An 11,458-nucleotide genomic window follows, 5' to 3' on the forward strand; every position below is an offset into this window, starting at 1 on the left:
CCAGTGTTAGTAATTACCAGTCATACACACTGCTTAGTGGCCAGTGTTAGTAATTACCAGTCATGCACACCGCCTAGGGCTGGCACGGTGGTGTAGTGGTTAGCGCTGTCGCCTCACAGCAAGAAGGTCCAGGTTCGAGCCCCGTGGCCGGCAAGGGCCTTTCTGTGTGGAGTTTGCATGTTCTCCCCATGTCCACGTGGGTTTCCTCCGGGTGCTCCGGTTTCCCCCACAGTCCAAAGACATGCAGGTTAAGTTAACTGGTGACTCTAAATTGACCGTAGGTGTGAATGTGAGTGTGAATGTTGTCTGTGTCTATGTGTCAGCCCTGTGATGACCTGGCGACTTGTCCAGGGTGTACCCCGCCTTTCGCCCGTAGTCAGCTGGGATAGGCTCCAGCTTGCCTGCGACCCTGTAGAACAGGATAAAGCGGCTACAGATAATGAGATGAGATGAGATGAGACATGGCGGCACGGTGGTGTAGTGGTTAGCGCTGTCGCCTCACAGCAAGAAGGTCTGGGTTCGAGCCCCGAGGCCGGCGAGGGCCTTTCTGTGCGGAGTTTGCATGTTCTCCCCGTGTCCGCGTGGGTTTCCTCCGGGTGCTCTGGTTTCCCCCACAGTCCAAAGACATGCAGGTTAGGTTAACTGGTGACTCTAAATTGACCATAGGTGTGAATGTCAGTGTGAATGGTTGTCTGTGTCTATGGCAGCTGGGCCATAGAAGGTTCACGCTGCACGCTGCATGCTGCACGCTGCACGCTACACGCTACACGCGTGTAAAGAAAAGTGGACAAACGTAGCATGACTTGCTCTGGGCCATAGAACAGCGTTCACGTTGCACGCTGCACGCTGCACACTTCACGCGTGAAGCGAGAAATGAACATGCACACTTTTTTCTAGGCGTGAAGATGGAAATTCCAGTCAATGCATGCGGTCACCGCCGCGCCAGCCAATCAGAACGGGTCTAGGGAGATAACGCTATGCTTTCAGGGGAAAACTTCAGAAAAAATATAATTGAATGGTATAATTGAAAAATAGTTCTTCATCGGGATTGTCAAGCAGATTATAGAATGTTCGGTGAAATTCACCACGGGTTTCTCTCAGAAGGAAGTGTTCTCGGCTCCAAATTCTGTTCCTTTTTCTCTTCCTCTGTCTCAGTAAAAGCAGAATGAGGCAATCGTCGTCATCCGAAGAGTCCATATTGTTGGTTACTCGGTCAAAGTAGAACAGACGCAACACGTGAACATCCAAGCATGAAGTTTAATGGCCCAGGGTCCGGTTCTTCACGTGAACGTGTAGCGTGTAGCGTGCAGCATGCAGCGTGCAGCGTGAACCTTCTATGGCCCAGCTGCCTATGTGTCAGCCCTGTGATGACCTGGCGACTTGTCCAGGGTGTACCCCGCCTTTCGCCCATAGTCAGCTGGGATAGGCTCCAGCTTGCCTGCGACCCTGTAGAAGGATAAAGCGGCTAGAGATAATGAGATGAGATGAGATAATGAGATGAATGAGATGAGATGAGACACACCGCCTAGTGGCCAGTGCTAGTAATTACCAGTCATACACACCGCCTAGTGGCCAGTGTTAGTAATTACCAGTCATACACACCACCTAGTGGCCAGTGTTAGTAATTAGTTTTTTTTTCTTTTTTATCAGACATCTAGTTTTTAGGTTTGTTTACCTATAGTTAGTTTAAAAAAACTAACTATATTTAATATAAGACATAATGAACGTAATCGAAAGAGTGTTAGTAATTACCAGTCATACACACCACCTATTGGCCAGTGCTAGTAATTACCAGTCATACACACTGCCTAGTGGCCAGTGTTGGTAATTACCAGTCATACACACCGCCTAGTGGCCAGTGTTGGTAATTACCAGTCATACACACCACCTAGTGGCCAGTGTTGGTAATTACCAGTCATACACACCGCCTAGTGGCCAGTGTTGGTAATTACCAGTCATACACACCGCCTAGTGGTCAGTGCTAGTAATTACCAGTCATACACACCGCCTAGTGGCCAGTGCTAGCCAGTAAAGAAATAAAACAAAAGAGACTGGCTAGGATATAAGAAAATTCTACAATCCAGAAACAGATGGGAGCTCCACTTTTAGGCAGTGCCTAAATCTATATATTAGTGACCTGCCATCATTGTGCATTTTGTTGCAGACATATGAAAACTCTGCATATACACACACACACACACACACACACACTGCAGACACAGGAAAGCTAAGATGATTTAAGATTACAGCGTGAGATAGAGATAAGGAGGAGACACATGTATAGTTTTGTACATATATAAATGTACATTTTCACACCACAGAAACACACACACACAGTCTTTGTCTGTCTGTCTCTCATCCGTCAAGCAGTCATGTCATTTGCAACATGCACATCACCTTTGAACATTTGATGAATATATGACATGTGACTGTTTTGTTGGGTGGCGGGATGTCCTGGGTTGCAGAACCACACGTGCAAGGGCCCGTCAAGGCTGCTAGCGGCTTTAATTTTCTTTGGGTTTTCTGATATATATATATATATATATATATTTAATTTATATTTATATATATATATATATATATATATATATATATATATATATTTAATTTATATTTATATATATATATATATATATATATATATATATATATATTTAATTTATATTTATATAATATAAATATAATATATTTTTGACCTTGTATGTATACAGGGTCAAAAATATACAGACAGCACACCTAATATTTGTGTAAAACGTCTCTTTGCAAAATTCACCTTGACCAAACATTTTTGTTTACCATGAACAAGCTTCTGGCAGAATTCTGGTTGGATATTTCACAACTCTTCATGGTAGAATTGGTAGAGTTCAATTAACCCCTTCAATGCCCTTGGACGAGTCACGTACGTCATAAAATCTTTTACCGCTGTGCCTTATGACGTACGCTACTCATCATAAACACCTCCTTTTATGTACCTTACATGGAACATTACTTTTACTTCACAGCAGCACATTATTGCGAGTTTGCCTAATGGTTAGCGTGTTCGCCTCTCAATCAGGAGATTGAGAGTTCTAGTCATGGTTGGGTCATGCCAAAGACCATCATAAAAAATGATACCCAGTTACTTGGAGTACATGGACCCTTGGTGTACATTGTGTTTTCAAGTATGAGTAATTCATGTTTATGGACAGGTTCTCATTGACGACCCGTTGTCTTGCTTTTTTTTTTTTGGATGTTTTTGAAGTTGTTTTTGATTATTACTAAAGTTATTTTTACTTGACAACAGTGTTTTCTGTGATTTTTCTATACAAATATTAAAAATATAAAGTTCTGAACAAGTTAGAGAAACATTATCAAAATATCCCAATTTTGACCTATTTTTGTCCTATATGCCTGGCACATTGCAATTAATTATGGGTGGCAGCCAAGGGATTAAATTTTTTTTTTTCCTTGGCATGAACTCCACTTATAAGCACGGTCCATGTATTTTCAATAGGGTTGAAGTTGACTTGTTTTAAGCTTAATGTTAGCCTGCTTTATCCTCCACAACCAGCTTTGATGTGTGTTTGGGTTCATTGTCCTGTTGTAAGTCCCAAGTCGTGCTCAAGTTTCTGATGGTTTATGCTGAAGAATTCTGAGGTAGTCCTCCTTCATTATTCCATCCACTTTGTGCAATGAACCAGTTCCACTGGCAGCAAAACAGCCCCAGAGCATGATGATCCTACCACCACCACCAGCTGGTACAGTGTTGCTCTGTACATGGTGGTCATTGTGGCCAAACAACTCAATCTTTGTCTCGTCTGACCATACAGATATCCTCCAGAACACTTTTTTTCTTTGTCTGCATGGTCAGCTTCAAACTTTAGTTAAGCTTGAAGGTGTCAATTTTGGAGCAGGGAGTTATTTCTTGGATAGCAGCCTCTTAGTCCATGGTGATCTGAACTGCAGACAGTGATCCATTAGCTTCCAGTTCATGGCAGGGTTATGCCATGGTGGTTCCCAGGTTGTTCCTGACCATCCAAACCAAGTTCCTTTCAGCTGAGGGTGACAGTTTGGGTTTTCTTGAAGCAAAGTGGCTTGGTAAAGTGACTGCACATCACAATAACTTGAATACAATTGTTTGAACTGATCTTAGAATTTTCAGTTGTTTACAAATAGCTCCAAGAGACATTCCGGAGTTGTATATATGTGTGATCCTTTTTCTCAGATTTGCACTGAGCTCCTTGGACTTTCCCATTTTACTGTGTGTTGGTCAATCCAGTGAGTGCTGTAAACAAACCCTTTTTATGAAGGCACAGAGAAGCTACCAGCTGTAGTCAATCATGATCACTAACAGGAAGTTAAGAGACCTCGGCCTTGGCAAGATACGAGATGTTTTGGAAGTTTCAGCAGCTCTGAATTAATAATCTAAGTGAGTGTATGTAAATTTTTGACCCTGTATGTATAATTTTGACCCTGTGTTGATTTCAGAAAACCCAAAGAAAATTAAAACTTGTGCACCAAATTCTAGTGTTTTTTTGTAAATTAAAGATGTATGCTGTACAATCATTCTGCCAAAGAAAAAGAACAGTTGAAAGAAATTACTGAAAGCCCAAATATTGCCATGTGTAATGTGGCTGTAACAAACCAGATGCTTGCGGATTGTGAATGAACTCAAAGTTTTAATGAGCATAATGGAAAAAAAACAATGTACAAAAGCCAGGCCAGGTCAATACCAAGAGATCCAAAACAGTTATGAGGGTGAGACAAATCATGGTCAGGAAACAGGCAAGAATCCAAGAACCAGGAATCAGTAAACATGGGCAATCTAAACACAAGGGCTGGGTAAATCGTAATTGGGAAACAGGCGAGGATCAAAAAACTGGGAAGCAAGAGAAACAGGCAAACAAACACAAGGGCTAGGCGGAACGGGGAAAAACTGGAAGGCAAAAAGGGTCATACACAGGTAATCAATCAGAATAATAATGCTCAGTAGGCTCATGAAATGTAGAGGCAATACTGTGTGACGAACAAAACAAAGGGATATAAATACAAATGGAAACAAAAGGTACAGGTGATGGTGATTAGAACTTGGGGGAACCACTCCTAGGAAGTGGTTCCGGGTTGGCTGACTGATGCCCCTTTTCCACCAAAGCAGTTCCAGGGCTGGTTCGGGGCCAGTGCTTAGTTTGGAACCGGGTTTTCTGTTTCCACTGACAAAGAACTGGCTCTGGGGCCAGAAAAACCGGTTCCAGGCTAGCACCAACTCTCTGCTGGGCCAGAGGAAAGAACCGCTTACATCAGCGGGGGGGCGGAGTTGTTAAGACCAACAACAATAACAAGACCGCGAAAGATCGCCATTTTTAAGCGACGAGAAGCAGCAGCTGTACAAAGGCGAAGTCATCCATTATTATTATTGTTGTTGTTGCTGCTGCTGCTTCTTCCGTGTTGTTTTTGCTTCGATATTCGCGCCAAGGTTTTTGCAAACGTAGCGACATAACTGACGTATATAGCGACGTAATGACGTATACAACGACGTAACTGACGCATACAGTGATGTAATGACGTGGCTTCTCTTAGCACCGTGAGCTATGGAAAAGCAAACTGGTTCTCAGCTGGCTCGCAAGTTGAATGAGTTGTGAACCAGCACCAGCACTGGCCCCGAACCAGCCCTGGAACTGATTTGGTGGAAAAGGGGTAAGAGTGCACGTGGTAGTGACTGGTGTGTGAGGGGGACTGTGGGAAGTGGAGTCCTGAGTGTTGGATAAGCCCGGGAGCGTGACACCATGACATTCATATCCAAGATGACATTCATGTCACTGTATGTAAACTTCTGACCACAACTGTACATACAGCTACTGGTACTTTAATATCTAGCCTAGACTTTCATCCTTCAGACTACCAGAGGGCACCCTCCCCAGAATTCTAACACACTTCTTCGTTTGCTCTCACTACGTGCTCTTAAACCACTATAAAAAAAGGACATGAACTTGAACCACATTGTGAAGTCTTACAGTTTTCCTTGAAAACCCACATGAGTTCTCAGCCGTGTGTTTTTGGATAGCTTCAAGGGTGGCACCAGAGATTGATTATTTATTTATTTATTTATTGCTGGTGCTTTTGGTTTGCTTGACTTTTCAGTGAAGGTGCTCTGAAATATAGGATTTCCCAATGATGTGCCTGTTGCCACAGTTTAATTACCTCCACTAAGGAGATTATGCTTTCGGTTTGTTTGTTTGTTTGTTTGCCTGATTGTAAGCAGGATTATGAAGAAACTACCAGCCTAATTTTCATGAAATTTGGTGAAATTGTGGACCACAGGCTCAGGAAGAAGCCATTCAAGCTGACTTAAAGGATTGAATTTAGTTTCACTTTTGCTAAAGTTGTGGCATTTGGCCTTGGCAGAGGTCTGCAATCAACAAGTGCCCTTCTAATTTCTACTGCAACACATACACAGTCCTTGCTCCATGAAAATTGCAATGCCTTTCTGTGTTAAACACAGAGTGAGATACTCAGATCACAGGATATAGATGTAAGGCTCACAAGCCAGCCTACACAAACACACCTCTGAATATAAAATTTCACAAATTATGCCATGGCCATGGCTTGCACACAAGCATCAAGCACCAGACACAGAGGTTTGTGCAAATTTCAGGCTCAGATTCTGAGATCACAAACTCATGCTGTCAGTAACTAACGCCTCGACTAATGAATCAACAGTATTCTTTTCTTTAGACCTCATGTTATATGAATGAGCATTATATCGAGAGATCTATGAGGAGTCAGAATTTGTACGCCAACCTTCAAAATGCATTAAATTTATAATTGGCAACAGAGGGAAAATAATCATGCACTCCACTGAATATTTTCATAACAAAACAATGCGTCTGTTTATTGGTTCTCCACACGTGAACATTTATTAAGTTAAAAAAAAAAGATTCATTGTGATATTGCGATTGCCAAGTTACAAAAAAATGCAGTCTGCAGGAAGTGAAAGGTCAAAAGTTCAATGCGTGATGCACTCATTGGCTGAATCTGATCATCTGTCCCCAGCAAATTCTCTGATACAGCCCCTGCCTGATTTCACTCTGATAAATCCCATGCACATGATTTCTTATTCTGTGTGTCTGAACCCTTCATTGCAGGTATAAACATACAAATAGATAAACATGATACAATGATAAGAACATAACAAAATGTAAAAAAAAATCATGACACCTCATATATGAATGCATTAACCTCGCCAAACTGCTTGTTTCCACTTCACCTCATGTAAAATTCTCTAGATCCAGTTCAGCTGCTGAACGAGATGGAGTGTATGCACATGTGTGTTTGAACTCTGAAAAACGGGAACAAATGTGTGTCACATTCATGAAACATTCATCCAATTTCTTGAGAGGCTTTTGCATTTCTTGCCTTTCATTGTTTCTCAGACAGTGCAGACGTGGAAACAGGAATAGTCCCCCCCCCCATCTTCTTCTTTCTGCACCTTTCCTGGGATAAATGGGAAGCCAGAGTTTCTGAGTCTTTATTCAATATAAAAGATATAGCATTCAATCTAATGCCTGTTTTTCTATCGTGCTATACAGGAATAAAAATTGCACAATTTAGAAGTTGGGTTACATTGAACAGTTGAGTCTGCTGTATTCAGCTATAAATTTAGCAATAAGAAGTGCATTAACCTTAGACTTGTATTGGTACAGCCAAGCATTAAATAGAGTGCAGTCTGGTAGTAATTACATTGTATTTTGTCTCTGTACTACAGCCCATTTTTAGGTCCTGGAACTGAAATGAGGCATTAAAAACAGTCACACTTACAATACTATTCCTTATACCATAGTCTCATCTCATCTCATCTCATTATCTCTAGCCTCTTTATCCTTCTACAGGGTCGCAGGCAAGCTGGAGCCTATCCCAGCTGACTACGGGCGAAAGGCGGGGTACACCCTCACAAGTTGCCAGGTCATCACAGGGCTGACACATAGACACAGACAACCATTCACACTCACATTCACACCTGCAGTCAATTTAGAGTCACCAGTTAGCCTAACCTGCATGTCTTTGGACTGTGGGGGAAACCAGAACACCCGGAGGAAACCCACGTGGACATGGGGAGAACATGCAAACTCCACACAGAAAGGCCCTTGCCGGCCACGGGGCTCGAACCCGGACCTTCTTGCTGTGAGGTGACAGCGCTAACCACTACACCACCATGCTGCCCTTATACCATAGTGCCATTGAATTTTCAAAGGTCTTTGTTCATTTTCTAGAACAGCAGCTCTGACGCTAGTGATGACTGAAAGGCAAAGCAAAAGTTACTATTAATGCGCTGGTTATTAGGCATGTAACGATTCACCAATTCATGATTCGATTCAATTCACGATATTGGGATCACGATTCAGTTTTCTGACAATATAAAAAAAAAAATAATAATAATAAATGAGGAACATTTTATTACCATAAAAATGCAACCTTTATTTTCCAACTTTACCAACTTCAATATTTCTTTCGTTAAAAAAAAAACCCTGTTGTTTCATTTTCTTAATAACCAACAATAATTACTTACTGACATTTGTAAAGGTTGGATTAAAATATAATAGCCCATTAACTAAAGTAGTCCTTTTATTAAAAATCCATTATCCATAATTGCTTATCCTGTGCAGGGTTGCGGGCAAGCTGAAGCCTATCCCAGCTTACTATGGGCGAGAGGTGGGGTACACTCTGGACAAGTCGCCAGGTCATCACAGGGCTGACACGTACCGTAGAGACAACCAACCATTCACACTCACAGTCAATTTCGAGCCACCAATTAGCCTAACTTGCATGTCTTTGGACTGTAGGGGAAAGCATAGCACCCAGAGGAAACCCACACAGATATGGAGAGAACATACAAACTCCATCCAGAAAAGCCCCCATTGGCCACTGGGCTCAAACCCAGAACCTTCTTGCTGTGAGGCAACAGTGCTAACCACTACACCACCGTGCCACCCCTTTTTTTTAAATGAAAAAGTTAATAACAAATAGGCCTTTTCTTATTAAACTTTTCTGAACATTTTACTACCTTCATTTGCTTCTCTTTTCTTTAGGTTTTGGCAGTCTGTACAAAGATATCTCTGATTTCTTGTTGAATCTATTTGTACGGTCAATCACACAATAGCTCTTTTCCATTTTAGGTCTGTTTTTTTGTGGCATTAGAGCTTTACATAGGTACATTGAAATTTCTGTTAATAAATACATCCTCATATGGGTTCACTGAGACACGGAGTAAGAGTACTATGAGTCTAAAAACCCTGTTGGGGAGGTAGCAAAGCATGAAAGACAAAGCAAGACACAGCAACTAAAGACATACTTCATTAAGAAGCAGGTTTTTAGTCATAGTTTGAAGACACACAGTGACTCAGCTGTTCAGACATTTAGGGAAGTTCATTCCACCACACCGGCACCAGAACAGAGAACATCCTTGATGCATGCCTTCCTTGTACCCTGAGAGACGGGTGGGCCAACTGAGCAGTACTTTAGAGTTAGACAGAGTGTGGTGCAGTACAAGGTGTCATGTGCTTTAAGCAAATGTGTGCTGCTCCATTTCTGGCTTGGTAAGTGTGGCAGCGGGGGCGTGGTCAAGCATCGGTCTGTGACCGGAGGGCAGAGTCAGGGAAGGTAAGTGGCAGAATCACTGCACCTGATGTTGGTTAATCTGTGTTTGTGTGTCTTTCCCAGGGACCGCGCCCTATATAAGGAGAGAGAGAGCAGAGGAAGAGAGCTCTCTCCCCTACCAGGCAACTGATGTGTGTGTGCGTGTCTGTGTGACTGGGAGTATTATTGGAAGCTGAAAAGCTGAATAAAGAGCTTTTGCAAAATCAGTTCTGGCCTGCTGTACTTCTGTGCTCCACCCACCCGCTCAACATACTACAGTAAGCAAGCATCAGTTCTTTCAATCTGATGCAGACAGGTACAGGAAACCAGTGGAGGGAGTGTAGCAATGGGTAGTGTATGAGAACTTGGGAAGGTTGTAAATAAGTGCTTGTTGAACATCTCATTCAGTATTTATTCCCCTTTTGCGATTATAATAACCTCCACTCTTTTGGGAAGTCATTCCAATCAATTTTGCAGCATAGCTGTGGGGATTTGTCCATTTAGCCACAAGAACATTAGTGAGGTCAGACACTGATGTTGGGCGAGAAGGACGAGCACACAGTCCAGTGTTCTAATTCATCCCAAAAGTGATCACTGGGCATGAGGTGTGCAGATCTCTCAAGTTCTTCCACTCCAGTCTTGGCAAACCATGGCTTTATGTCCCTTATTTTGTACACAAGGGTATTGTCATGCTAGAACAGGTTTGGGTCCCGTAGTTCCAGTGAAGGGAAATTTTAATGCTACAGTATACAAAAAGATCCTATGCAATTCTGTGCTTCCTTTGAGGCAACAGTTTATGAAAGGCCCACATATGGGTATGAAGGTCAGGTATCCACTTTTGGCCATAAAGATTAGCTGTTATATTTTTCTTAAAGTCAAGTCAAGTTTATTTGTATAGCGCTTTTAACAATAGACATTGTTGTAAAGCAGCATTACAGAAAATTAAAGGCTTTAAACATGAGTTAATTTTATCCCTAATTTATCCCCAGTGAGCAAGCCTGTGACGATGGTGGCAAAAAACCTCCCTCAGACGATATGAGAAAGAAACCTCGTGAGGAACCAGACTCAAAAGGGAACCCATCCTCATTTGGGTGATAACAGATAGTGTGATTATAAGTAACTTGCTTCTATAACTGTCCTATAGAGTCACAAAGTACAATGTGAAAACAGGAAAATCATTATAGTTTTAACATGAAGTCTGTTTTGTTAAAGTTATAAACTGTTCATTGATGGAAACTTGAGTGCAAAACTGTTCATGACAACTGCAGTCCAAAAGTTAGCAAGTCAACTGTAGTCCTCAGCCATAAATATATTACTGTAAGCATCCAGAGCCATCTTCCAAGTGCGACTTTCGACTGTCCATATGGGGCCGTCCTCCACAGGAACAATGTGATGAGACTCCAGCCAGACACAGGGCATCAGGATGGATCAGGCAGGTCTGAGGAGCAGAAGAGGTCAGCATCTTACTGGTGTTTCAGGAGCAACACTGGGGGGACACAGGTTGTTAGGTATGCCCAATGTCACCTAATGAGAATCAACTATAACAGCTCATCCTGTTGTTGTTTTTTTTCTTTCTTACATAACACTGGAAAAACAGGATATGAATAAAACATAATAGGAATGAACGAACAGTTCCCTATACTGCTCAATTACTCAGAAAGTATGGCTGGTGTTCATTATGAACTAAGCAATAATTACTGAGTCTAATATTTGTTTGGCAGTACTACGTATTTTATAATAACTACTGATTAATTCACAAATTTTGAGTCATACATTCCTCCTGGACATCTACTGGTTGACTTATTCAACTGATTTTTTCAACCAATTTAGCAGGCATCAAATTCAGAGG

The 11,458-nt window shown here is 41.9% G+C and overlaps 1 long non-coding RNA gene across 1 annotated transcript in view; it reads left to right on the forward strand.

The window, feature by feature from the left end:
• LOC132866183 (uncharacterized) overlaps window positions 1-11,229 on the forward strand; it is a 35,607-nt gene extending 24,378 nt beyond the window's left edge. The window contains exons 4-5 of the long non-coding RNA XR_009650547.1: window positions 9,694-9,887; window positions 10,599-11,229. This is a non-coding gene — a long non-coding RNA (uncharacterized LOC132866183). The remainder of the gene's footprint in view (window positions 1-9,693; window positions 9,888-10,598) is intronic.
• Window positions 11,230-11,458: the final 229 nt, after the last annotated feature.

This window comes from Neoarius graeffei, chromosome 18 (genome assembly GCF_027579695.1).
Source record: "Neoarius graeffei isolate fNeoGra1 chromosome 18, fNeoGra1.pri, whole genome shotgun sequence".
NCBI classification, from domain to species: Eukaryota; Metazoa; Chordata; class Actinopteri; order Siluriformes; family Ariidae; genus Neoarius; species Neoarius graeffei.